This window comes from Oreochromis niloticus, linkage group LG22 (assembly GCF_001858045.2).
Source record: "Oreochromis niloticus isolate F11D_XX linkage group LG22, O_niloticus_UMD_NMBU, whole genome shotgun sequence".
Classification (NCBI taxonomy): Eukaryota; Metazoa; Chordata; class Actinopteri; order Cichliformes; family Cichlidae; genus Oreochromis; species Oreochromis niloticus.
Genome location: NC_031985.2, coordinates 13,170,542 through 13,196,516, shown reverse-complemented (window position 1 = coordinate 13,196,516; position 25,975 = coordinate 13,170,542). Strand labels below are relative to the sequence as shown.

At 40.3% G+C, this 25,975-nt stretch overlaps 1 long non-coding RNA gene across 3 annotated transcripts; it reads right to left on the bottom strand.

The window, feature by feature from the left end:
- Positions 1 to 21,794: 21,794 nt before the first annotated feature.
- LOC102076704 (uncharacterized) lies at positions 21,795 to 24,478 on the bottom strand. 3 transcript variants are annotated; one of them, XR_001224588.3, is made up of 3 exons: positions 24,253 to 24,478; positions 23,265 to 23,372; positions 21,795 to 22,666 (listed from the first exon to the last, which is right to left on the bottom strand). It is a non-coding gene; the product is annotated as an uncharacterized LOC102076704 (long non-coding RNA). The 3 variants fall into 3 exon arrangements; XR_001224589.3 differs by having other exon boundaries at positions 21,795 to 22,631; XR_266295.3 differs by having other exon boundaries at positions 21,795 to 22,611; positions 24,253 to 24,476.
- Positions 24,479 to 25,975: the final 1,497 nt, after the last annotated feature.

The following is a 25,975-nucleotide window of genomic DNA, read 5'->3' as shown; positions in this document are numbered from 1 at the left end:
AGCTGCTATTCCCACATAAATGCCAATGCTTTTATTGTTTGTGGCTTTAAATGTCACAGCATGTCCACATTCATTCTCTGAGACTTCTGCACACACAGGATTACATTTATTGGATTATTGAAATTAAAAGGCCTAAAAATATCTGACTTCTATTTATCTGCTTACTATGTACAAATTCAGATATTATTACTTCTTTAAGCCACTTTCCTTTCACCTCCATTTTTTAAATGTGACAGCAGTTTTAAACCTTGGTCTCATGACTGAATAAGCATCTTATGTAAAGGTCACAGAGGCAATCTCAGGCTATAACATTTCCAATAAGCATACGGCAGCAAACTGAATGACGTCAAAGAACACTCCACATGAATAAATCTTTTTATTCAGTATTTATTTCTCACAAGCACAATTAAAAATCCAAAGGGGGTAAAGCTGGAGCGTCACACATATGACCACATGGTCCAGTCTGGTCCAGTGGATGGTTTTATAGAGCATAAACACAGAAGAGAATGAGGGCAACATTCAGATTTCTGTGCTGCAAGTTGTTAAAAGATCACATCATTAAAGTATTAATTTAATCAGATTGAGAGGTGTGAGTCACTGTCAGCTGCACAGCCTTCTTATATTACACATGGCCTCCCAAACCACACCAAAGTAAGATGAGCCACGGAAAACTGTGCTGCGCTTTTCTTTGACTCGCATTTCTTTATAAAAACAACAGACGAGTTTTATGGCTCCTCTCTCAGTCTGTTTCACCTCTCTACCTTTTCTGGTGTCTTTCCTGTTTGTATTTCTGTGCATCCTTCCCAGATGTGTAGCTTCCATCTCCTCAGCTGTCTCCTGTGCCGTCGACCTCCCGAGTTGCTTTGCCTTTGCTGCTCCAGGTCTTGCCCCATCGCCGGGCAGATATCCAGAACAGCTACTTATATTTGGACTCTTGTGCTCCCTGTTTTCTTTTTGTTTGGTTTAAAATGGCTGTTGTAATTTGTGTAATGTAATAGAGTCATATTACTTTTTCTTGCAGGCAACACAATGAGGCATAAAGAGAGATGAGGGCATGCATAGGTAATGTGCTTAGGTGTGGAGACTTAGCAGGTGGGAGAAAAATAAGATTTAATTTTGTGAAAACTGCAGGACTTCTTGTCTGCTAAGAATTTTTTTGGCACCAGTGATGAGGTTCTGAATGGCTACTGCAGCAAAGGATGGAAATTGAACCTGACTGGATCCAAACTGCCATTAACCCCACAGAAGAAGAAAAAGGATTAAGACTAAGATGCATCATTACTACCATTCTTGTTTAACTGTGACTCACTAAATAAACCATACACGGATTACTGACCAAACTCTATCTGTGAATTTGTGACAGCGCTGAAAAAACATCCAACATGCATCAGGTTGCATTCCAGGTATTTCTAGCAGTAGCTGAATGGTTTTACCCCTATCGAGCAAACAAAGCCTGTTTCTCTGGCTGCTTCTACTGGAACACAGTCACGCTGGGTTCCAACATCCGACTTCCAAGAAAATAGGAATGCAACAGAAAGACAGTTTTCTCACGCACTCCCCACGAGATTGTCTGCCTGCTGCTCAGTGCTGTGCAGGTAACACATGACCTTTTTACTTCTTTTATCTCGCTATGATGCATAAGACCAGATTTGGTTTGAACATTTAAAATTCATCGAATGACTTTGACAGTAAATTTCATGTAATCAGTGCACGAATGCTCCTTTACTCTTGGTTCAGCTCTCTCATGCTGGCACACCCTGGCATCATTTAATTATTAACATGCAACAAGGACAGACAGATAACTATTTACTGTCACACCAACAGACACTTTAAAATCACCAGTTAACCTGACCAGCATGACTTCGGACCAGTGAGGTGATTGATGCACCACTGTGCTGCCCGGCTATTTGTTACACTGGTCGACTCACGTTACTAATCCATCTACATTATCAAGTCAATTTGGTTAGTGTTTTACCTTCTTCTAGCTTAGTCCATGATAAACAGACTGTAATTTATTTAATGCTTTTCTTTTTTCTCTCAGCTAACACTCACAGCACTCTTTGCATGCAAACCCAGATAGATGCACGAGACATTTCAACCACCGACCTCCTGAACAGCAGATAACCCACTCTAAATCCTGAGCTAACATAAATAACAACCTTAATAATAATAATCCAGGACATGTGACTGAAAACTATTATTACACACCACACCCTTGTTAGCAAAAATTCTTCTGAAGACTTCTGAGTTTGGCTTGAACTGTGATCTGACACTTAGTTGAAAAAAGCAGGTCTAGTTTGGTTTATCTGACAAAAAAAACCCTAATATGAATAATTGGCATTATTAAAATAGAAATCATAAAAGTGTTCAATGAAGAGTATGCACCAATGTTTGATACTTGCGCCCACCTGTGAGCAATTTCCAACCACCCACTTATCCTTTTTCTGGGTTGTGGGGGTGTCGGAGCCTATCCCAGCTGTCTTAGAGCAAGAAGCAGGGTCCACCCTGGACAGGTCGCCAGTCTGTCGCAGCAACAGGCCACTATTTACACTCACATTCATACCTATGGGCAATTTAGAGTTTCCAGTTAATCTATCCCCACTAACTGCTTGTCTTTGGACTATGGGAGGAAGCCGGAGTACCCAGAGAGAACCCACCCACAGGAAACACAGGGAGAACATGCAAACTCACACAGAAAGGCTCTGGTCTGATTGTGGAATTGAACTCAGGACGTTCTTGGTGTGAGGCCACCGTGCCACTGTGCTGCCCGTGAGCAATTTCCCTGTAGTTTTCTCTGCTGCACTAAATCTCTAATGTTGTAAAATAGTGCTCTCTCCAAGTCTCACCTATTTTCTCCCACTACTCCAGATTTTGATACCTGCCTGCCCTCTCTACAGTGCTTCTCCCTCTGAGGTCCCTCTCTCTGTCACTGTACTTTTCTGATCCGGCCATTTAACCTTGTGAACTGATTATCCAAGCAGTTAAACCTTAAACTTTAATTTTGAAATCTCTGTAAAAAAAAAAAAAAAAAAGAATCTGCTCCTACAAGATGCAAAGTCGTTAAATTTTATTTTATTATTAATAATGATTGCTTTTGGCACAGATGATCCTCTATATAACTTTTTGCTAGCTAGATGCACAGGTTCTCCCCGTGTCTGCGTGCATATGAATATGAATAGTTGTCTAGCCCTTTGAGAGACAATCAGTACAGGGTGTACCCTGACCCTTACCCTATGACGACCCCCTCCCCCCTGAATTGGATAACCGAAAGAAAATGAATGGATGTTAACAGTAACCACAAACTATCCAGCAGGATGCCATGCCACAAAGCTTAAATCAATTCAATCTGGCTTCCTAAACATGACAATGAGCTCACTGTACTAAAATGACCTCCACAGTCACCAGATTTCTATCTAACAGAACACCTTTGGGAACCAGAGATTTGCATCACCTTGTTGAATTAATGCTCTGAAGAAAAATAAAACAGCTCTGAGGGCCAAAGGGGTCAACAACTGTGTAAGAGCTTGATATACCTATAAATTTAATTATGACTGCAAGCATTAGTCTTTTCAATAAACCTAACCAAACAGTAGTTAAAAAAAACAAAACAAACAAAAGTCCATGTGAATAGCTCGGACCCCACACAGTGTTCTGATAGCTGTTTATCATTTTTATTTGTGCTGTTTGAGCTCACTGCACCACTCCTCCCCTGCAGCTGAACCTGGGACCGCACCTCCGCCACAATCCAAAAAGCTGAATTTCACTTATTCACTTAACTGCCGACTGTATTATTATTTAAATAATTCTTCTTATTTAAATCTGAACCTTTAAAGACTTCACAATAGCCGGAGTGTTCCCCGAGCCTGTCATATTCTGTTGAACATCACAATAATGTGATGTTGCACGAGTCTTCTTTCAAAGGTCAACCATCTGAATGTTTTCTCTTCAACTCAAAGCAGGTCTTGCCAAGCAATGTTCCACCCAATGTCTAAAAGTCACCTCACAGATCTTTAAATAACAGCACGCAGCATGGTTTAAACTGCATGTGTGTGAAAGTATGTGAGCTCCCCTTTCAAATGAATGGTCTCCACACAACAACGTGCATGTATGTACAAGAGATGCACTCTTGCTTTTAATGCAAGTCTGCTTTCAGTCACATTAGTTGCCATTATAGGGACACATTAGAGCTAATAAAGCCAATAAAGGTTAAAACCTGGTGACTGTAGAAGAAAAGCAGCATTATATAACTGTCATCGCATATTAGCCTAAATCCACTCATGTGGCTGCCCTCCCTCATGAGCAGAATCATAAGCAGAAAAAATGTGTCTGGAAAATACAGATGAAGGGGGAAAAAGTGGGATGAAGGTCAGGAATGCTGATGGTTGTAAAAATGCATTCCCGGCTTGTGTCATATGACTCTGTAACACAAGGAGCTGGGTCTGAGAGTTCACGCCTGCAGTCTGCAGCAGCGATCTGATTCTGGTTCCCATGATTTAGCTCAGTAACCCCCTGCTCTCGTGAGAAAATGGGCAAAAGGCTGTTTTAGGGCACATGAGGCTCATTAACAGTCACCTGCTTAGGAGAGTTATGTAAGAACAAATCATCAGGATGATGCTCCAGTTTCTGATGATCAGGATCACAAACTCCACGTCCAGGGTATGGGAATGACAAGGATGCCAAACTGATTCAAGGTCTATGTAGAAAAAAGAAGACACCACATGAAAAAAGCTTAAATCAACACTCAAGTGTGATTTAGTGTTGTTTGTGGTCCAGGAACCTCTTAAAACTGTAGCAGCACTTCAGTTCTCATAAAAAAGGAGGAAAGAGTTTCCGATAATCCCTTTTAATACCCCAAAGTCCTGGAATGGTTAATGCTCTTCTTCAAGTTGTTATTTCATTAGTAGTTGTGCTGTGTTTGATCTTTTACTGCTGTGTGAGCTTGTTGTGGTTTTTATGGCAGGAAAACAGTGTTAGCTACCAATGATCCACCATAACTGAGGTTACCGGGGTGATTAGAGAGGCTGATCAGTGCTCATGTGTGTTATTATATTCAGAAAGAAACTAACGGAGGGGGGGGGGGATCCTCTCCAGGTTTTATGTTTGCATGTTTTATTTGGAGCAGACAGGAGTGACTGACATGGGAATGTTGTGATCCCAGATTTACCAGGGCATGGGGTGGAGGTAAAGTGTCCTAAACAGTTGAAATAGACCAATTTTTATCAAAAATATCTCCTCAGTGACATTTGACCCTTCAAGTTTGTTTGGTATAAAGCTGTAGTTTTCATCCTTTTGGGCTTTTGACCCCTTAAAACGAGGCAAAGTCTGTTTTTTCCTTATTGTGATGTGAGGCTGATTGGGAATTACTGCAGAAACATGCCATGTTTCTGGGATTTAATATTTAACAGCACAGTTTTTGTGGTAGTTTAAAGCCACCAAATGATTTTGTAAGTGCACTTTATACTGTAGGATTCACTGTAATGTTTCACTCTTTCTGCCAGTGTCCAGTGGGAAAACCATGCCTCATAACACGTGCTAAACTGCATAGTCATGTTTGTGTCTTCATAACTGGAACATAAAGTGCTGGGACATGAACTCAAACCCTTGGCACCTCTTAATGTTTTATTTAGATTCTTCACACTGACATGGACCTGCTCTGACTGCTTCGTCTGTCCCAGCAAACACATGCACTCACAGACACAGCAATAATTTAATATGCTCACGCTTTGAAGATGGGTATCACAGGTGCCCGTAGCATGCTGCGTCCAGACTGTGGCATTTCACACTGTGCACATCGCCGGTTAATTTGCAGCCTGTGTACAAGCTGAGCTATGTTTGGAGTCTCTTTGGATGTTGAACGGTTACACAAGCCTATCAACTCATCTTTTTCTTTTACATAAACACACTCCAGCCTGCTGCTTCCTGCTGCATCAGGCTAAGCTGTGCAGCAGTTACAGACTGATAAATCAGGAGGATATTAGATGCTGCTATGCAGAGAGAGATTTCGAAGGTAACTGTAAAAGATGTCCTCTTATCCCAAACTGAGCTTGCACACAGCAAACTTCAAAGGGTGAAGAGCATCAGGCAGAGAAAGCAGAGGCCTGAGCTGCAGTCTTTGATCTGATATCTGGTTAAATGAACCATCTGCTTTCTGAGGAGCCACAAGTAGGAGCCACTTCCTTCCCTGGATGAATTACAAAGCCTACTTTCATCTGGGTCAGCAAGCAAGGAAGGAACCAGCTCAGTTTGGAAAATATAGAGCTATAGTTTCTGCACAATTGTTTTCTCCATGCATAGTTAAGTTCAATGTAATCCTGGCAGGGCTATGTACGGAGGTAGTTAAGTTTAAATGAATGAAGCATCATATTCATGTATGGAGTCTGCAGCAGGTGTTCAGGTTGGATGCTGGGCATACAAAGCATTTAAGTTTGACCAGCAATTTAGAGCCAGGCTTTGTCTTACGTAAGGAAAAGTTTGTGGTTTTGACTGCACCCCATCAGTAGGCAGCAATTTAAGTTAACTCTGCCAGAGATTACAACGCACTTAACTGAGCATGACTAGAAAAACAATCTGTGCCGAAACGTATCCGTATATTTTCCAAAGTGAGCATCTTCCTTGCTTACTGACCCAGATGGAAGTAGCTTTTCTAATTTAGGAGGCTTTAATATGTTGGATGCTATTATGCATGATATTATGGGATGCACCACGGCATCAGCTCAATTTAAAACTCTTTATTCTTTATTTAGAGCTCCATTAGATGTTACCACAGCAACAACCATTCTTCCTGAGATCAGATTAAATAAAACCGTTAATTAATGTTAAAGAAAAATACTCTCAGTTAGTGACAATGAAGCGATATTTAAACCAGCAGTTGTGTCGTGTTTGATCAGTCTTCAGGATTTAATTATGAAAAAATGCTACTTTTTTCTCTGCTATAAATAAATCTAGACTTAGAAGAGTTTCTTCTAACAATGGCCAATGTTTTAATTTATTTATTATAATCAGGGTTTGTATATCTTGCATTGATAACTTATTATTGCATGTCACAAAAAAGCCTTTGATCTGTTATCCTTGTATCCTTCTGCTTCTAAGATTAGCTTTAAAACTTCCTTTTAGTTAAAGTTGGATTATATGACTGTCTGGGAGACTTCCCACAATGCATTCAGAAACGTCTTTGTCCCTCTTTACACTATTTTAACAAACCACTTTTGTAAATCTTTAACTCTTGTTAAAGTTTGTTGTTTTGTTGTCCCCCTAAGCTTCCTATTTTCTCTTCTTTTTCCTCCTCAACCTTCATGGTGGCTGCTGCTCTCTGATCCTGCCTCTGCGGGAGGTTTCTTCCTTTTAAAAGGGAGTTCTTCCTTCCTGCATTTGCCAAGTGCAGGTCCTTTGGTTTCTCTATAACATTTTAGGGCCTTTGCATCGTTCTGCACTTTGTTAAAGTGCCTTGTTGAGAAGTGGTGCTATGTCCATAAAACTTAAAGAACGTTTTATAACATGATATAGAGGGCTGTTCTTTTTCTATAAATGCACCAGAAAAAGACTTCAGTCAGTAAAACTAATTAGCAATAAGCAGTGCAGTGCACCTTCAAAAAGAATTAGAGGTCCAGAGATCTGTGAAGCAGATTAAAAGTAGATCCAAGAGGGACTGTGACCAGCTGTCTTAGGGCAAAAGGATTGTGTAGACAGACACAGGCAACCAATCACATCTACAATCAATTTAGACTCACCAATTAACTCCATGCATGTCTTTGGATTTTCAGAGGAAGTCAGAGTACCCAGAGAGACCCCACAGAGACTCAGGGGGAGCAGGCAAACCACAGAAAGACCTGCTCTTTACAGCAAGACGGTTTCAGATGAGGGTTATGGTCCACTGCACCACCGTGCACCCTCACCTGAAACAACATAGAAATAAAACCTATCTGCACTTTACCTTGTTTACACTCACAGTCTACCAGTAGTTTTTCCTGCAACTGTATGTTTTGTGTCAATTCAAGCATTTCCTGCCTTTTATTTTATTTAAAAACACCAGATTTGTGTTAATTTGACACACAGGATTAATGTTTGTCTCTAATCGCATGCATGTGATCCAGTTTCTCTTTCACTGGGTATAAGTAGATGTAAGTTGCTGATTAAAACCTTCTTATTCTGCACTTCACTTTTGTGTCTTTGCTACATTTTAGGTGAACTTTTATTCAGATCCATAAATAATAATGTCTTCCTCAGAGCAGCTTGTTCGGAACACGTTGTTCTACATGTCTGCAAACACAACATCTGATATCGGCGCTATTGTCCTCGTCTCCAGAGGAGGTGCCAACATGGGCCGTATTCCAATATGAGAAAGATTATCCTTTGATCGTTCACTCAGCTCAGGTCAGGCCTGCATTAAACTTAGACTGGCTGAGTATATGTTGAAGAGGATTGGGCCTGTGGCGTGACGCTGACGTGATTTTCTTCCACTTGTGAAACATTCCACATTTATTTCTAACTAAGTATTGTTCATTCATGCAGTCACAGCACGCTAAGGACTTTCTCCCACATGCTTTGCTTTGTCTGCAGAGCGGCATGAAACCCAGCTGGGCGAGGCAGACGATCGACCTGGCTGTCTAGTAGTGCGTCAAAGCGATGACAGAGTGCTATTTTTAAACGGCATTGACAAGCCATTATCACTGTAAATGAAAGGGTGGAGGAATGTGGGGTTAAATTAAGCACCGTGTTTCTAAAAATCCTAACAGGGTATCGGCCTACAGTTTTGACGTCAACAAGAAAAAAAAACTTTCCTTTGGGAGTCATGACAGCAGCATTGTCCCTATGTTTATGTAAGACTATGCTTTTGTGTCAGAACGGGGAAGCAATGACACAAATTAGATACACAGAGCTGAACCAGTGCACCATCTTGGCCTAAAAAAGCTAAAAAGGCTTTAGTCATTCTGCAATCCGACCCTGTGTGAAGGGGAAATAGTGCAGGTTAATATCCTTACACAGATGCATCAATATTTTTGTGATAAAAACACGGTCACATGCACTGCAGTGACCCACTTCCACCTGTGTCTATAAAACAAGATGAGAAAAAAGCTGTTCTCTGCAGGGGAGCTATGGAAAATTCCTCCTTTAGTGGCCAAAGAAACAGCATGGGGCCCTGAAGACGCCTGGACCAACTTGGCATTGATGGGGAGAATAACTGCCTTATCTGAAGAGTCCCTTGGAAACAAAAGCATTTCTCAGCATCAGACACTCCCGAAAGAGAAATGTGGATAAGTTATAACAACCTTCTGGAACAAAGTCAAAACTTTCTGAATAATCCATAAATTCTCGCAGTAAGTGTTTCTTTCACCCCTACATGACCCAGTGCCCTCTGTCAATGTTTAACAAAGACTGAAGGTCAAACGTGAAGCAGTTGCATAACAATGTTTTGCATGACAGAGCCATGACTAACCCCTTAACCTCTTGTCGTCACGCACATAGCTGTCGCTATTTTCATTCCCCTTCATCCTTGACCTTGCAAGTGAATCTCTAAACAATCTGAAGGAAATATTCATTTCCAGACATCCAACCTCCACACGTAAGGAAAATCACAGCCCGGTTCATGAAGGTTAAACAATAAAGTGCTTCGCAAACAAACCATAATCCATTTAAATATCTTTCTACTTTGACCGCTCATGTTTTATAGGCAAAGGGAAGATCACTGAGTTGTACTCAGAACAATGGCAGCACGTTATGTTCAGTGACGCAACCGCAGGGCTGTTAAACGTGGTTTCACTACGAGCCAAACGTGAGACTGATATCAAAAGTCAAACATACAATCATGAAAAAGACCTTTTCACAAAAATGCATGCAGTCCTATGAAAAACTAAGATCACCCTACTGCAGGGGTCGGCAACCTGCGGCTCCGGAGCCGCATGCGGCTCTTTAGTCCTTATACTGTGGCTCCGGGTGGTTTGGGAAAATAAATTAGAAGTATTTAGCTGAAGTGTATTTTATTTATGTTAGTTCTTTTTGACTCGTAGTTCTAAATTGGAAGATTATTGTGATATTGAAATATAAAAATAAAATTATATTCTATTATTTTTTCATCGCTCAATATAAGCGTCACACTCGCGGAAGCCGGTATACCCGCCGAAATGCCGTGCATTTATCGAGACTTTCAACCCCAGGTAGGCCAATTATGGATCTTCGGATCCACATTATGTCAGCAGCTGTTCTCCACCGTGAACTATGTTAAAAGGCAAACACCGTTCACGCCTGACCGATGACAGCTTACAGTCCTGCGTAAACTGACTTCATATAGCCCCGATTTGCGGACTCTGTGCGCAGAGGTTCAGGAGCAGAAGTCCCATTGTAAACATACCACGGCAGACCCGGCGATGTTTCCATGAACATGCTTTTCAGCATCTCTTTATTGAGCACTTTTCACACACGGTTGCTGTACGCATACAGCCGGCTGTAGCTTTTCAGCTCACAGCCCGACATACACCACCAACAACACAACAGCATAGATGGCACAGACGTAAAGGCAGCGAGGCGTGATTGCGGGTGTCGCTCAGGTGCGTCCGCCTCCCCTGCAGCGGCGCTGCAAACCACGCCCCCGCCGCACGCATTAACCAGGTAAAATACATATTTAGGCAGAATTTTGCAAATATCTATTTTTCATTTTTCAGCAGCATAGTGCTTTTTTCCAATTATTTTTTAAGAGTCAGGTCAAGGCTCCAAAAGCCCAAAGATGATATTAGGGTGGCGGCTGACAACAGTTTTTGTTTGCTACATGGATATTTTTAGTTCAGGTTGGTGTCTTTCCTTTTGTTATATTTCTTTAAGAGTTCAAAATGTGTTGATTACATAAATATAATTTAATTTTCTCTGTAGCACTTCATGGATTTCATAAGCAGCACACCTTAGTTGTTCACACAAAGCATAAAGATAAAAAACAATATATACAGTGTTATCTTCATTTTAGATGTCAAAAAGTATTTGCGGCTCCCAGTGTTTTCTTTTGCGTGGAAACCGGGTCCAAATGGCTCTTTGGGTGTAAAAGGTTGCAGACCCCTGCCCTACTGTTTCCACAGGAATAAGAGGGTAGGTAGCAGGCAGGTCCTGCTACTAATCTGCTAATCAAATACACTTAACTGATCATCAGCAACTCTGTGCACCTCTATAAAAGGTTTTGGCAGTTTATTGGTGTGTGTTATTAATTGTTATTAATTGTTATTAATGTCACACTCTTACCTAGAAATGGACGTCCCAGCAAATTCAACCTAATGTTATATCGTAGCATCTGAACAAACCAAAAGACTTCTGCAACAATGTCCTGAATAGAAACCTGAATAAATAAATCTCAGTGACGTGAAGCAACTTTGTAAGAGTGGGCTATTCATAGCAAAGCGGCACTTGGCGATCTGATTATTTTCTCCAAATATTATTGTTAGGTTTTTACCTTACAGTATAAAACACCTTGAGGCAGCTGTTACTGTGAATTGGTGCAATATAAATAAAACTAAACTGAATTGAATTAAATGGATAAACACACCCCCAAGGCCTATGAATGGATCCTGGGGTGGTTGAAGGGTTTTAAACAGCAGGCAGAAATCCACGAATAGAGGAAGAGATGGGAACCTTTGTTTCTTAAACAGACCTCCAAATCAGGAGGCTTTGTTTGGTATATGAGGGGGGAGAGGGATCTGCCTTTGGTATAGTATTTAAGCCCATGCACGAAGGAAAGACTGAATCATCGCTCTTGTTTGAAAAGCTCCCTTTTAACCTCTCTCTCACACACAGAGAGGTCATCTTTTACTCTGAACACTGAAAGAAATTTCCAAGACTTACTGGTAACACTTCACCTGCTGTGATGGATGTCCCCTTTGTTCCTGCGCCTCATGGAGAATAATTTCTCCTGTATTAACAAGAGAAAGTTCTTCCAGTAGGATGAGCCATCACTTATAAGGAGGAGAAGCAGGAACTTAGATCTGGAAGTCGTGTCACACCATTTGGCTCCTGATGTTGTACAGTACACGGATGATTCAATTACTCTGTAACTGTTACATAAGAAGAAACATGAGCGGCAGAGGACACAGGGCTGCCTGTAGCAGTCCCTGCAAAGTGGAGGCTGCAGACAGCCACTTTGCAGGAATTAAACCAAATTTGGCAAAGAAGATTTAATCAAGTCATTTCTGCATTTCATTTAAGTCTTTGCTTGTGGTCCAGCTGGTGCCAGTTTGGCACACTCCAGATGGGCATCAAACATGGCGACGAATTATAGAATGTATTTCTGTAACAAATGGACTGCGCATTCGAAAGACCGCGAAGCATCCGAGGTCGATGTCAGTCACAGGACAGCGGGTTTGCTTATGTAAGTGAGGTGATATCACACACAGGATGGAATAGCTGTGTTTGCCTTAGGATGATGTTCCCTCTTTCATAACACTTCATGTATTCTTAATCTTCCATCAGATAAGCTCTCACCTCCTTTTTACATCCTGCACACTTATCCCATCTCTCTCCGGTTTGAACCCATCGCTCGCTAAGTGTGACCACGACACTCCCGACTAGAACAGTGGACTTGCTGGACTTGTTGGCATTGCTGAATAAATTACTTTGCCCTATGCATATGCATTTACATAACACTCTAATTCTGAATAAAGAATGATTCCCTTAATTTTGACTTTATTTATTAAACAATCTATAATTAAATGAGCCTTTAAAAAACATGACCTGTGCTTTTCAACTCAATACCACATACCCCGGCAGGACACGTCTGCGTCACACTGAAGGCAATGCTTACAATGCGTCAAATGAGGCGCAGCATGTTTCAAAGCCTCTCTGTTCTTTGTTGCTCAAAATAGCATAGGGTTTATTTTGATGGAAGAGATGGACAGAGAGAACAGATGAGGAGGGCAGGAAGTGAAACATAGGAACATCACACAGAATCAAGCCAATTTTCAAAATAAAAGACTGCGACCACGAGTCCTCTACAGTCCTAGGGCAGCGGTCCCAACCTTTTGTGCGCCGGACCGGCTTATGTCCAACAATATTTTCACAGACCAGCCTTTAAGGTGTCACAGATAAATACAAATACATCGAAATAAAACCAGTACAGGTACCAAAAAAAATAAGATTTATTCATAACACACAGGAAAAGACCCATGGAAACCAAGTTAGTGATAAAAAAATAACGATAAAAACTGATAAAACTCTGAAAACCATAAATTTCACACCTTAGCCTCAACTCTTGCGGCCCGGTACCAAACGACTTATGGATCAGTACTGATCTGTGGCCCGGGGGTTAGGGACCGCTGCACTGGGGTCTGGTTTGGTCCCACTGATGTAAATTTTGTCACCAAATGGTTATAGACTGTGCTGTCTGCCTCCATGTACTCAACAAAGTATAATCTAGGCTTTAGATGCAATCGTACAAACACTCCCGGTATATTCTTTGGGTCATTCTGTGTAGTACCTGTGAATCATGACAAAATTATCAAAAGAGGAAATGACAAGAAATCTATGATGTCATATTCCCACATTACCATACCCAGATTTTGATTTCTTTTTAGTTTTTTTTTTTTTTTTTTTTTTTTAACATATTCAGTATCAGTGCTTAGACTTGTTTTTGGACAGTGGTTAGCCTTATCTGATTTAAATTTGGCTAATCTCCCCTCAAGGCTCTCTTCTTGGGTAGCTTCCAAGACAGCTGCTGTTTTTAGATCACTCTCTTCAAGTCCAGTTATGACCACTTGCAATCTTCATTCTGCAATTTTACCACAAACCCCAAACTTGAGGAGAGATAGCATCATCTTGACCCAAATTTCATATCAAGGATTTTCACTGCTGATGAATGCTGGGTGTCTGGCTATGTCTAAGTCTAAGGATGTGTATTAGGTAAAGAGCAAGACTAGGTGAATGTTTGTTAGGTTTTTTTGTTTGTTTTTTTTGTCAAAAAAACTGAATTATTCCTCAAAGGTGAGATTTCAGTGCTGGAATTTTTGGGCCATACCAACCCAGTTTTTCCTCATGAGCTGGGTCACTTTAAAGATTTTGCTCCCTGCACTTCAGTGTGAAATGAAAATCATATTGAAGAAACATCACTTTGATGCAATGTAACAGGAAGCATAGTGTGGCTTCCACCGAGAGATTCGAGAAGGATGCAGATTCAAAAGAGTTGCCTGACAAGATGATTTTTACAGGGCGATAAGCCAAATTTAAGAGGTAAGGTTTCTGATTTGTATAGCCCCATTTCCAGAACTTCACAAGTTTAAATGAAGTGATTTGGACACATCCTCATGTAATATTAAATGCATACATATAGTTAACAAAAAAGAAGATATCATTTTGCATCAGAGTCAAGGATTTTACAAAAATAGCAAAGTCATGAAAGAAAAAGAGACCTACTGCTCTTTGTCACCATCTGACCAGAGCGGTTAGGGTAATTGTGGCCTGATGTGCTTAGAAAACTGAAGTTAGACAGGCATACAGTACCCTGTCCCCAGGTCTTCTCTTCCCATAGAGACATAACTCAGAACCATGGCATACCCACGATGAAGTAGTAATGATTTATGACAGGTTCAAAAGCTGAATAATATGAATTTAAGGAGGTTTATCTTCCATTTCATGGCTGAACCAGGGGAGTCATTGAAAACCAGCTTAAATCGTGCTGTCAGCCCACACTCAGTGGTCCCGTGTATCTTGGAACATCACGGTCATGCTTCACTGACACCGAATTTTAATGGCGAGAGAGAAATGCTAAGCTCATCTCCATCCGGTGAATCACAATCTCTCACATCTCAGAGAACATCCAGACTGGAGCTGACAGGCCGCCCACAAGTGGTCAGATCCATCAGCTCGTCATCAAGAAGCAGCTTAATGATTGGCATTGATGCAGTCTGGAGCACATAAACCTAAGTTTTACTCATATAATCACTGCATGTTACACATGGACATAGTATGCTAGTAGGACTTATTTTTTGGACAGGGCATTTTGAAGCTCTCACCATGTTGACTTTTTAAATGGTAAATGGCCTTTGTATAGTGCTTTTACTCAGTCCCTAAGGACCAAAGCACTTTACACTACATTCAGTCATTCACCCATTCACACACTGGCAATGGCAAGCTACATTGTAGCCACAGCCACCCTGGGGCGCACTGACAGAGGCGAGGCTGCCGGACACTGGTGCCACCGGGCCCTCTGACCACCACCAGTAGGCAACATGGGGTTAGTATCTTGCCCAAGGATATTTGGCATGCAGCCAGGAGGCAGCCTGGGATCGAACCACCAACCTTCTGATTAGTGGCTGACCTGCTCTGCCACCTGAGCTACAGCCACCCCAAAGCTAGAAGTTACTAAATTTGAAGAACAAAATGGGAAGTACAAATATATCAGCTGATCCTAGCACGCTCCTTTCTTCCATAAAGTGTGCAAATTATTGGCTAATTAGCTAAGAAACAGACACTACTTTTTCAGTTGTCAAACTTTTTGGATTATCTTTACCACATTAGTAAGCCATATTCACACACACACACACACACACACACACACACACACACACTAAGTCCAGATTAAAGAAATTAAAGTAGTGAAAGTGACGCCTAGCAGAGTCAGGCTGGCTTTCAGTTACCTGTATCTGAATACCTGTCAATCAATACAACATCCATACAATAAATACTGAATAATAGTTTTCTCTGGTCCAAAACAGAGTGTTGGGTCTCAGACAATATAGAAATAAAAAATAAACACCAGCACTCGCTGAAAAAAATACTTGATATAAATATTTTTCAGTGGACAGAATGATAGATCAGCAACAATCCATCATCAGCATAATTCCTCATCCTGAGGATGGACTTTAACTCCAGTCTTGAACTGCGGCTGGTATTCCTACAGCCTCACTGAGCTACAGCATAGTGGCTCAAACTCTACAAGCTGAAGGTCATCTCTAACCAGACTCAGCAGGAGCTGTAGAGGATCACCAGAGCAGAACACAGGCTACCGCTGTCTTCTGCAATCCAAGAAGGAGGAATGAGAGTTTATCCGACCGTGGGACTCAAGACTCAGGACATCTGAGTGACAACGGCAACTTGACCAGACTGTAGGGAAACACGAGACAGGAAGGCAAAGCAAAACAGAGTGAGGGGACTTCTTATTTTTAAATAAATCATGTTGTTGGCTCAGAAGGATTAAAGAATAAAAATAAATCAGAAGATAAACTTTGGCAGGGATTAGTACACCTGGGAAACTGCCAAAATAAAGTTTGTCTGGGTAGAGTCCAAAGCTGTTTTTGTACCAAGCTCTATGTTTTGTGATGCTGTTAAGTTGAGCATTTTATCATAGGAGTTCTCCTCAAATGAATTTACAGTGCCAAACACATACAGAGAAAACAGAAAATCCCAACAATCAGATGGAGAAAGTGGTTTGGCGACAGTGGGAAGGAAAAACTCCCTTTTATAGGGAAGAAACCTTTGGCAGAACAAGGTTTAGGGAGGGGCATGTCTGCCGTATGTCTGTGGGGATTGGCTCACTTTTGGAGCCAGCTTCAAGTGGCCACAAGTGGAACTGCATGTTTTGCTTGAGCTTCATTTTTTCTGGCCCACTTGGCTTTATTTTAAAATTTCACTGTTTGGAAGTTACAGTTCAATCACATCCCTCTAATGTCCCTCAGTCCCATCATAATCCATGCAAACCATTTATAGAAAATAGACTGGATGATGTAGTTTGTAGCTCTCTGCAATCTGTGGTGTTCTGGTGTAATTAACACAATATGAACAGTGAGCCGTTGTATCATACATGTAATCACATAAATCCTTCCCCAGTTCAGACCGGGGATTTGTCCAGAAAACTGGTTAGAGCAGCTGCTGGTTTCATCTCAGTGAACGGGCTAGCATTTCTCCCAAAATCACTGATTGACTGAGAATTGATTCATCTCAGATTTTCCAACTAATACAATCTAGGACAGTTTGTTTTTTGAGAAACAGTGGAGGTTATTATTGATTATCAGGTCAACAGCTAACCTTGTCTAATATTGAACAAGGTTACTAGAAGATAGCTCAGGTTAAGGTTGAAAACTAAAACTAAACAGTAGCACTCAGAAATGTTTTGCTCCTTGATCAGAGCTGCTTAGTGCTAGTTGCTGCAACAAGTGTAGGCTGTTGGGGGATTCCCATGACGCATTGGGTATTTCTTCTTCAGTCACCTTTCACGTTCACCATGTGTTAACAGAAATCTCTGCATACTTGTTGTTAATCTCTGTCTCTCTTCCACAGCATGTCTTTTGTCCTGTCTTCCTTCTCGCACCCCAACCAGTCGAGGCAGACGGCCGCCCCTTCCTGAGCTGGTTCTGCCGGAGGTTTCTTCCTGTTAAAAGGGAGTTTTTCCTTCCCACTGTTGCCAAATTGCTTTCCCATAGGGGGTCATATGATTGTTGGGTTCTTCTCTGTATGCATTGTTGTAGGGTCTACCTTAAAAAATAAAGCACCTTGAGGCGATTTGAGGCGCTGTATAAATAAAATTGAATTGAATTGAATTAAACAGGTAAACATAACTTGATGTAACTGAAACCTCCAGATTCCTCCAGTTGTATGAATTTAGATTTAATAAATTTTGAATTAACCGGAGCCCAACAAATAAATTAAAGTGAAACTGAACACGTCTGTAACCTGATTTAGTTTGCTGTATGAATCTGTATCTTTATGTGTATTTAAGAGGGGACTGCACTGCAGACACCAGAAAGAATTACTAACGATTACTGTCCTTGTTACAGGCAACACACAGGTTTATAACAGAAAACAAATACAGAGAAAAAAACGCTGCTACCTGCTGATGAAGTGTGCAGGTGGCAGCTGAGCCGCTTTGCTATTCTTATTCTATCTCAATTTTCCATCTGGCATTGTATGACGTCTGAAGTTCAGAAAATGAATAATCCTGCATGATGGAGCAGAAAGTCGTTGGCTTCAATCTCCTGTTAAAATTTTCCATTAAAAGACTGCACGCAAGATTAAAATGGACAGGTTGATGCATGGAGAAAACCAAGGCCAGGGTTTTATAAAGCGGAGATCAAATAATTAAGATTTCACTCCAAATCTTGCTAGATTCCTAACAACATGCCAAACGCAGACATTCAGTCTGTGGTTTCCCTCTGTTCTGATGCTGTTTTCCATTTAGTCCATTTCTCTCTCATTTTCTTTTCCATTTCTGGCCAATCCTGACAACACACAGACAATGAAACTCACAGCGTCGGCCTTTTCCAGCCTCACAGGGAGCCAATTACATGCCATCGATATGTGCATCAGTCCACATCAGTGCTTTGAGGCAGTTTCCAATTATGGGAGCAGCAGGCACTCCAATCGAATGACACTGATGAGTGACATCAAATTATTCGGTAACATACTGCACGTTGAGAGAAAATAATTTACTGAATACAGCATATAACCATAAAGTGTAACTAAAGCTCATTTTAATTAGACAATTTTAGGAATGGTTTAATTAAAACATTATAGTCCATAAAGTATGTAATAAATACTCAACAAAGGTTCCAGTAGCCCCATTTGGTGTTAAGATCTGTTTATTACTTTATTAGAATAACTGCTGATATTAAAGTGTTGAACCACTATATATGATGATAGCAAATGTGCAACTCTTTTTCTTAATTTGTCGAGGTTTTGGAAACAGTCGACCATGGTTATTTTGGTAAACAGAGTAAACAATGTTGTTTTTTCTGTGAATGCTGTAAGTTGGTTTGCAAATTACTTGTCATCTAGAACACAATCTGTCAACTTCTCCGGGTCTTCTTTCTCTTTTTCTCTGTATCCAAAGATGTTCCCCAGGGCTCCATGTTAGGACCACTGCTCTTCTCTCTATATAATCAACCTTTGTGATAATTTATCAAATGCTGCATCCCATTTTTATGCAGATGACACATTTATCTACTGTTCGCCACCTTCAGTAGTACAAACCCTCGAATTTCTGCAATCTGCCTTTGATGATGTTTACTTTTCAACTTAAATGCAAATCCAAGTTCATGTTATCCTCAAATGACAAAAGACCCAAACCATTCAAGGGGCTGAAATTTACATGGTTACATCTTATAAGTATCTATTATCCAAATTTATCTTTAAAAAAGATACTTGTGTCCAAGTTGAAACTTAAAGTTTCTTTTTTAAGAATAAATGTTGTTTCTCTCTCCAAGTTAGGAAATACTTCATCTCTGCAATTTATTTACTTTCATTGGATTACAGCAGGGGTGTCCAACTCCAGGCCTCAAGGGCCGGTGTCCTGCAGGTTTTAGATGTGTCCTTGTTCCAACACAGCTGGTTTAAATGGCTAAATTACCTCCTCAACATGTCTTAAAGATCTTCAGAGGCTTCATAATGAACTAATCATTTGATTCAGGTGTGATGACCCAGGGTGAGGTCTAAAACCTGCAGGACATCGGCACTTTAGGGCTGGAGTTGGATTACAATGATCTGCTATCTATGAATTCACCAGACCAGTTATTAAAAAGGTTGGAGACTGTCTATCATTGTGCGTTACGTTTTATTATTGGTTGTAAAAACTGTGTACATCACTGTGCATCTGTATGTGTACAAACCACAGTCACGACGGCCTACAGTCTTAATTCCTTTATAAAGGAGTGACAAAACATTAGTGTGACTACTTTTAATCTTGTTTGTGTTCACTTGTCTGTATTGAACACCAATTGTAATTTTTTCTTTAGCTGTTATATGTATATGTGTTCTTTTGTTAGACTGTCTGCTGCCCTCTTGGTCAGGTCTCTCCTGGAAAAGTGATTTTAATCTCAATGAGACTTTTACTTGCATAATTAATAGAAGATGGACTTTCTAACCTCATCAGTTAATATGGTCAGTATTTCACAGATATGGATCTCATGGCTGTTAAATGTTTAACTGTATTGCATTGCACTGAACTACTATGTTTAGTAAGCTCTGGATAACAGACATTCCAGGATTGTAGAAGCATTAATGATTTACTTTAGCTTGTTCTTTAATCAGTCACCGTACGGTCACAAATATTTACTTTACATAGTTATCGCTACAGAAGAAATCACAGTTTGGAATAAAATGAGCCTCCTAACAGTGATAAACACACATTATCCCAGCCAACATTTTGATGTTGAATAACCATCAGCTGGCACAGTAACTCATGACATTTATGTCCCAGATGTAACCTTGCTGTATTGTGTGCATGCTTTGAACATCATTTGGATGTCCATGTTAGACTTTCTAGCAAGAGAAAGTTGGTATTCAAGAAATGCTTTATATTATCATTTCAGAATAAACAGATCCAGTTCTTAAGACCAAATTACTTACATCATAAGTTTATAATGCTGACATCAGTGACAGAAAGTTCATGGTTGTGCTGTTCAAGATATGATAAGTCCATCATACAACAGCAAAGCTAGAAATTACATGTAGGTAATTGTAAATGGCTGTGTTGCTCCAGTAACACTGGTCTTTGGCGATTGTATGCAGCGGTAATTTTGTATTCAAAGAAAACGATGATACATGCATTTGTTTATTTATTTTTATTTTAACAATATGATATTTCTTGCTTTTTGAGAAATAATATGCATAGAAATATCACATCTATCCCCCGGTCCTGCAGTTTTTCAAGTCATACCACGACCAGCCAGTTTTGATCCAGAATATAATGTTAGTGTATGAACCATGTTTGCTGGGAACCACTGAACATCTGCAAGCTGTCTGCAACATGTTTAGGGTTAGAGTTAGGAATAGGATTACATAGAAAGTTAAAAGTCAAAACAAAAAAACAAAAAAAACATGTTAGGTAAAATTATCTAGTTTTTTTAGAACTGTGGTTATGCAAAGAGTGGTTAAAAATCAACCCAACTCCAAGCCTTTCCTTAAGGTTTTCACAAGTGGCCTGGTGAAGTCCTCTCCACTGTGCAATTCCCTAAACTTCCTCATGCAACAGTCCACTCATCTGTCAATCTAAGCGTTTGTAGTAAATGATAAGCATTGTAAGATTCGCTTACAATACTTTAAATTATGCTATCAGCGATAGAGTTCAGGTTGAATAAGTCAACTAATCATGCTGCCAATGATCTTGCTGCAGTTGTGTTTCACAGCTGGGTGAATCCTTTAGCTTAAAAACAGAGGCAGGCTTGCTTGTGCCTCATCTTCAACCACCAGAGTTTCTGAAACACTTCGGTTGAGAACTTTCAGAGATACAAAGTAGCACCATAGAATTTATCATGAGCTCAGTAATGATACTTGATGTAACAGAAGTGGATGTAAACACAGGTAAAATGAAACTATTTCTTCAGGAAGGTTATTAAAGATGTTTGTGGTGATGAGTGGATTCAAATAGCACTTTTCCTAATTGAGAAAGCGCGTGCATCTTGCTTCTGATTCACTCACGCATTAAACACAGATGGCAACAAGCACATATATAAGATGCAGCGTAACCTTTGGGAGCCAGTTGGCTGATGCTGAGCTATAATAAGATGTGATGACGCAAGTGTTATTAACCTGCATCAAAAATAACTTCTGCTTCAAAGCTGCACTTGACTGCACTAAATATCAAATAAATATGAAAGTGGGGAATTTACCATAACTGTAAGGATACTGGAGTTAAAATCACCCAGAAGACAGTGTTTTTATAGCTTTTGAAATTGGCAAGTTTAGCATGTTTTCCATAATGTATTTATAGTATACAGCCTGCATTTATACATAGTGCTTTTCTACCCTCATTTTTGGATGAAATTCACCCATTCACACACATTTACACAATTCTTCTATTGTGTAAATATATATTTTCCTTTTGCACACACCAGTGACACATTAGTGGGCAGTTTTGGGGGTATTTTGATATGTTGCCCAAGGACACTCTTGACATGTGAACTGGAGGAGGCAGTCCAATAAGTGAACTTACTGTTTATTTTCCAATGTAACCTTTGTTTATTATTCTTAAAAAAAAGTGAAGTAATCATTAAAATTACATTTACAAAGAAACTCAGACCAAGAAAGAAAGTAAACCAAGATATGTGCAAACCTTTGGTAATTAAATATCAAACAGACTTTTAATACTCAGGGGTTTTTTTGTCTTTGCACATCTAGTTGATTTTATCAGTGATGATTTCAAGGTTACATCAAGGATTTACAGGAAGCACACACTTGCTGTTATGAGATCAGGTCTGAGATTTGATTCCTGTTCATATAAGAAGATCTCATTTCTTATCTCTGACTTTGCACTGTCACTTCGGTGAAGCGGGAGTAGCATTAACCCAGATTCAGTCCAGCACTCACTTCTTATGCAACTCCGCCATCTGAGTAAGGCAGCATAGCCTAGGGTCTGATCCTTCCTTTGCAAGCAGAGTCAGAGAGGAATGAAAAGACAAACCCCTCACATAGATGTACAGAAAACAACTTCACTAAAGGCTACTCAGGAATAAAAGCCACTCCATTCATTGACTGCAGTTCCTCAGGTCATTTGACATCAGCGTCGGTTGTCGATTGTGCATTCAGTCGTGCATCAACTCAGTCGGGAAAAAGCTAAAGAGCTTTGGTCTTTGAGAAGGATTTAAGTTTCTCCGCTGCACTGGCCTTTAGGTTTATGTAAGAAGAAGACTGGTGATGGAGCCGAATGACGTCAGGGACCTTTGGTACATGAAGTGCGACTTGAGAGATGAATTTATAAAAAGTCATCAAGAGCCTCAAACAAAGAAAGGTTTAACAGGTCAGGATGACTTAACTGGATCATCATGCATCATCAGTTTGTTTAGTCATGTAACTAGTCACATTTTTAGCATTGTATATCTCTTAGGATGTTTGGCTCCCACTTCCTGTTTAAACATCATTTCAGCAAAGTTAAATCTCTATGTTTCGCACCTTCTGTCTATTTAAGATGGTTTGAATTCAAGAGATTCACAGGGTTGTGTAAGATGTTCCTTTAATGTAGCTGAAAATTCACTGAGCTCAGCAATAGCAGCATTTTTTTCATTCTTGATACCAATCGGCGCAGTTAATTGTAAACAGAGACCAAGAGAGCAGAATGTGCTAGACTAAACAACTCCATGTTATGGAGACAAGTTATTGATTAATATGTGAACTGGAAGCAGAACTTTAAGTTCTTATGGAAACATTTCCAGGGCAGATTTCCTGACCCTGTGTATTTGAAAAAGTAATCAGCCTTGCTCCGTTTCCCATGTACCACAGCTGTAGTGTGGACATCCGTTTCCCATTATAGCATTTTTAATCACTAGTTTACATATCTAAGGGTTACATTTCCGCCACAGCTGGATGGTACAGACCTGCTGGCAGCAAGCCCCCCTCGGGTTGCACAACTTGGGTCCCATTCTGGTTGTGAGCGAGGTCAGACAGAGGGGCACAGACTGTATAATGTAATCCTCCCAGATTGCCTGTGTGGGTAGAGACGATTAGTGTGTCTGAAGACTCTTCTAGTGACTGTATTTTTTTTTTTTCTGTTTTGCATGTCTAAACTTACATAACTCTGAGAGCTGAGGGAAGCAAACAACAATTAACTGGTAGGACTTGCATGCTTAAGTTAGTGCAACAGCCTAAATCTACCCCTATTTACGAAAAATGATCCGGTGGAAAATTTTCTTTGCAGCTATGCTTGGTAACTTATTGATGTTGGAGATTCTGTTTTGCAAGGGGTTATCTCTAGCATGACTAATGCTGAAATGGTGACTCAGTGGAAAACATTTAGTATGGACTCCATCAATCCATTTTCTGTTGCTTATTCTGGTCTGCGTTACATGGGCAGCACACTAAGCAGACCTCCTCCAGCTCTTCTGAGAAGACATTGAGGGCTTTCTTGTAAAATCTCCATTATATCCTGGGTCCATCCCAGGGTCTCCTTCCACTTGGATATTGCCAAAATCCATCACCTAGGAGTGATACTCCTTGAACCAGCACAAATGGCTCCTTGTGGAGGAGTAGCGGCTCTACTCTGAGACCCAGTGAACTCTTCACCCTATAAGGGAAAGCTCAGATACCCTTCGGGGGAAAGCTCATTTAATTTCTCCTGCTCGTATAAGTAATCTTATTCTTTCTGTCACTACTCACAGCTCATGCCCACAGGTGAGAGAAGCTCAACCAGTAAATTGACAGGTTTTTTTTTGCCACACTCGGCTCATTCATCACTATTAGTGATTGGTGTAGCCTTTTCACCCAGACACCACACCAATCGCTCTGTTGATCTCTTGCTACCATCTTCCCTTTCTTGTGAATAAGTTTGTTACATGTTAGAGTTTTGAGTTTTTGGAATTTAAATACCTGTTCATTTTGATTTTCTCGAATGGGTTTGAGTTTTGTAGTCTGCAGTTTACAGTCCAGGTTTTCTTCAGCTCTGTTTGTTCCCCCTGTATTCTAGCTTCTTTTGGTGTTTTGAGTCATTATTTTAGTCTAGCCTCCTTGGTATTGTCTTGTACCTTGTTCTCAAGGATTTTCTGGTTTTATTTTGTTAGACCTCTGTGTCTTGTACTATGCTCTTAGTTTTACTTCCTTTGTCTTAATTAGTTTCAGCTGTGTCTTGTTACCCTGGTGTTTCCATTCTTTCTAATTACCATTTACATCTTTTAAAGCAGACGTGTCCAACTCCAGACTTTGAGGGCCGGTGTCCTGCAGGTTTTAGATGTGTCCTTGATCCAACACAGCTGATTTAAATGGCTAAATTACCTCCTCAACATGTCTTGAAGTTCTCCAGAGGCCTGGTAATGAACTAATCATGTGATTCAGGTGTGTTGACCCAGGGTGAGATCTAAAACCTGCAGGACACCGGCCTTTGAGGCCTGGAGTTGGACACCCCTGTTTTAAAGCCTCTGTTTCCCATAGCTCTTAGATCAGGGGTGTCCAACTCCAGGCCTTGAGGGCCACTAGACTCCGGACCATGACAAAAGTAATATGCAGGCAAATAGATTAATACCAAATACAGCCTGTAACATTTAACATTAAATAAAGTGCTGTAGGCTGTAATTGTAATCTGTGTTTAGACTTAGCTGGCTCTGAAAAGTAAAAGTAATTATTGTCTAAGACATATTTTTAGGTCCAAGTCCAACAGCTCAATTGCATGTTACAGTTTAGGCTCTGCAGCGATTCAGTAGTGTCAACTGAATTGAACTAAAATATCCAAAGTGGGTGCTACAAACCAAGCCTTACCCTCTAGTGAAAACAGTCAGTATTTTGGGGAGTTTGGTGTTAGCAGGTGAATATCTGGGTCAGGGTTACAAATGCGGTTGAAAAGATATGCTTGCATTAGTTGCAGTTCTTTCGCGCAGCAGCATTGTGTTCCCTTGTGTTCAGTCATGAAATGTTGGGTAACTAAACAGTCAACATACATAAAGCAACATGAACAGGTCATATAAAAAGGCCTCAAATCTGACCTCAAATATCTGGTCCAAAAGGTGGGTCATACTGGGCTGAATGCCGAGCAACAGCCTTTGTCAGCGACAAAAGAGTTCACGTAAGTCAGGTCTTTGATTTTCAGGCTTTCAAAGAGCAACGACGAACTGAAAGCATCAACTGGGTCCAAACTGCAGGTGTGCAGGTAAAAGAATGAAATATGACCTGCCTCTGTGAACGTGAGTAATGTGACTTAGTTAAATTTAATTTAATACTGCTTTTCATGAACTATTTGTAGTGTCTTAGCTGCCCCTACCCTTTGGTTAAACATCAGTGAATCAAAAGAAAAAATCTACCTAAGTAAATTTAAGTACAACTGTAAGGTATTTTTTCTATTTTTTTTCTTGTCATGCATCTTTACACTTGTGCTCTGATGCATTTCAGAAGTAGAAACGTAACACTTTTTAAATGTATCTGCTTCTGAAAGTTGCAGCTGCGATGCTTCTGCAGATGTAGTCACATGAAAAAGAAAGCACATTCTTACTCCTTTAATAGGAATTAAGAGGGGAAGCAGCCACCAGGCCCTGTTAAGCAAATGTACTTTATTCATTGATTATCAGCACATGTGAGCACCTCTGTAAAAGCAGAGGTTAATTAA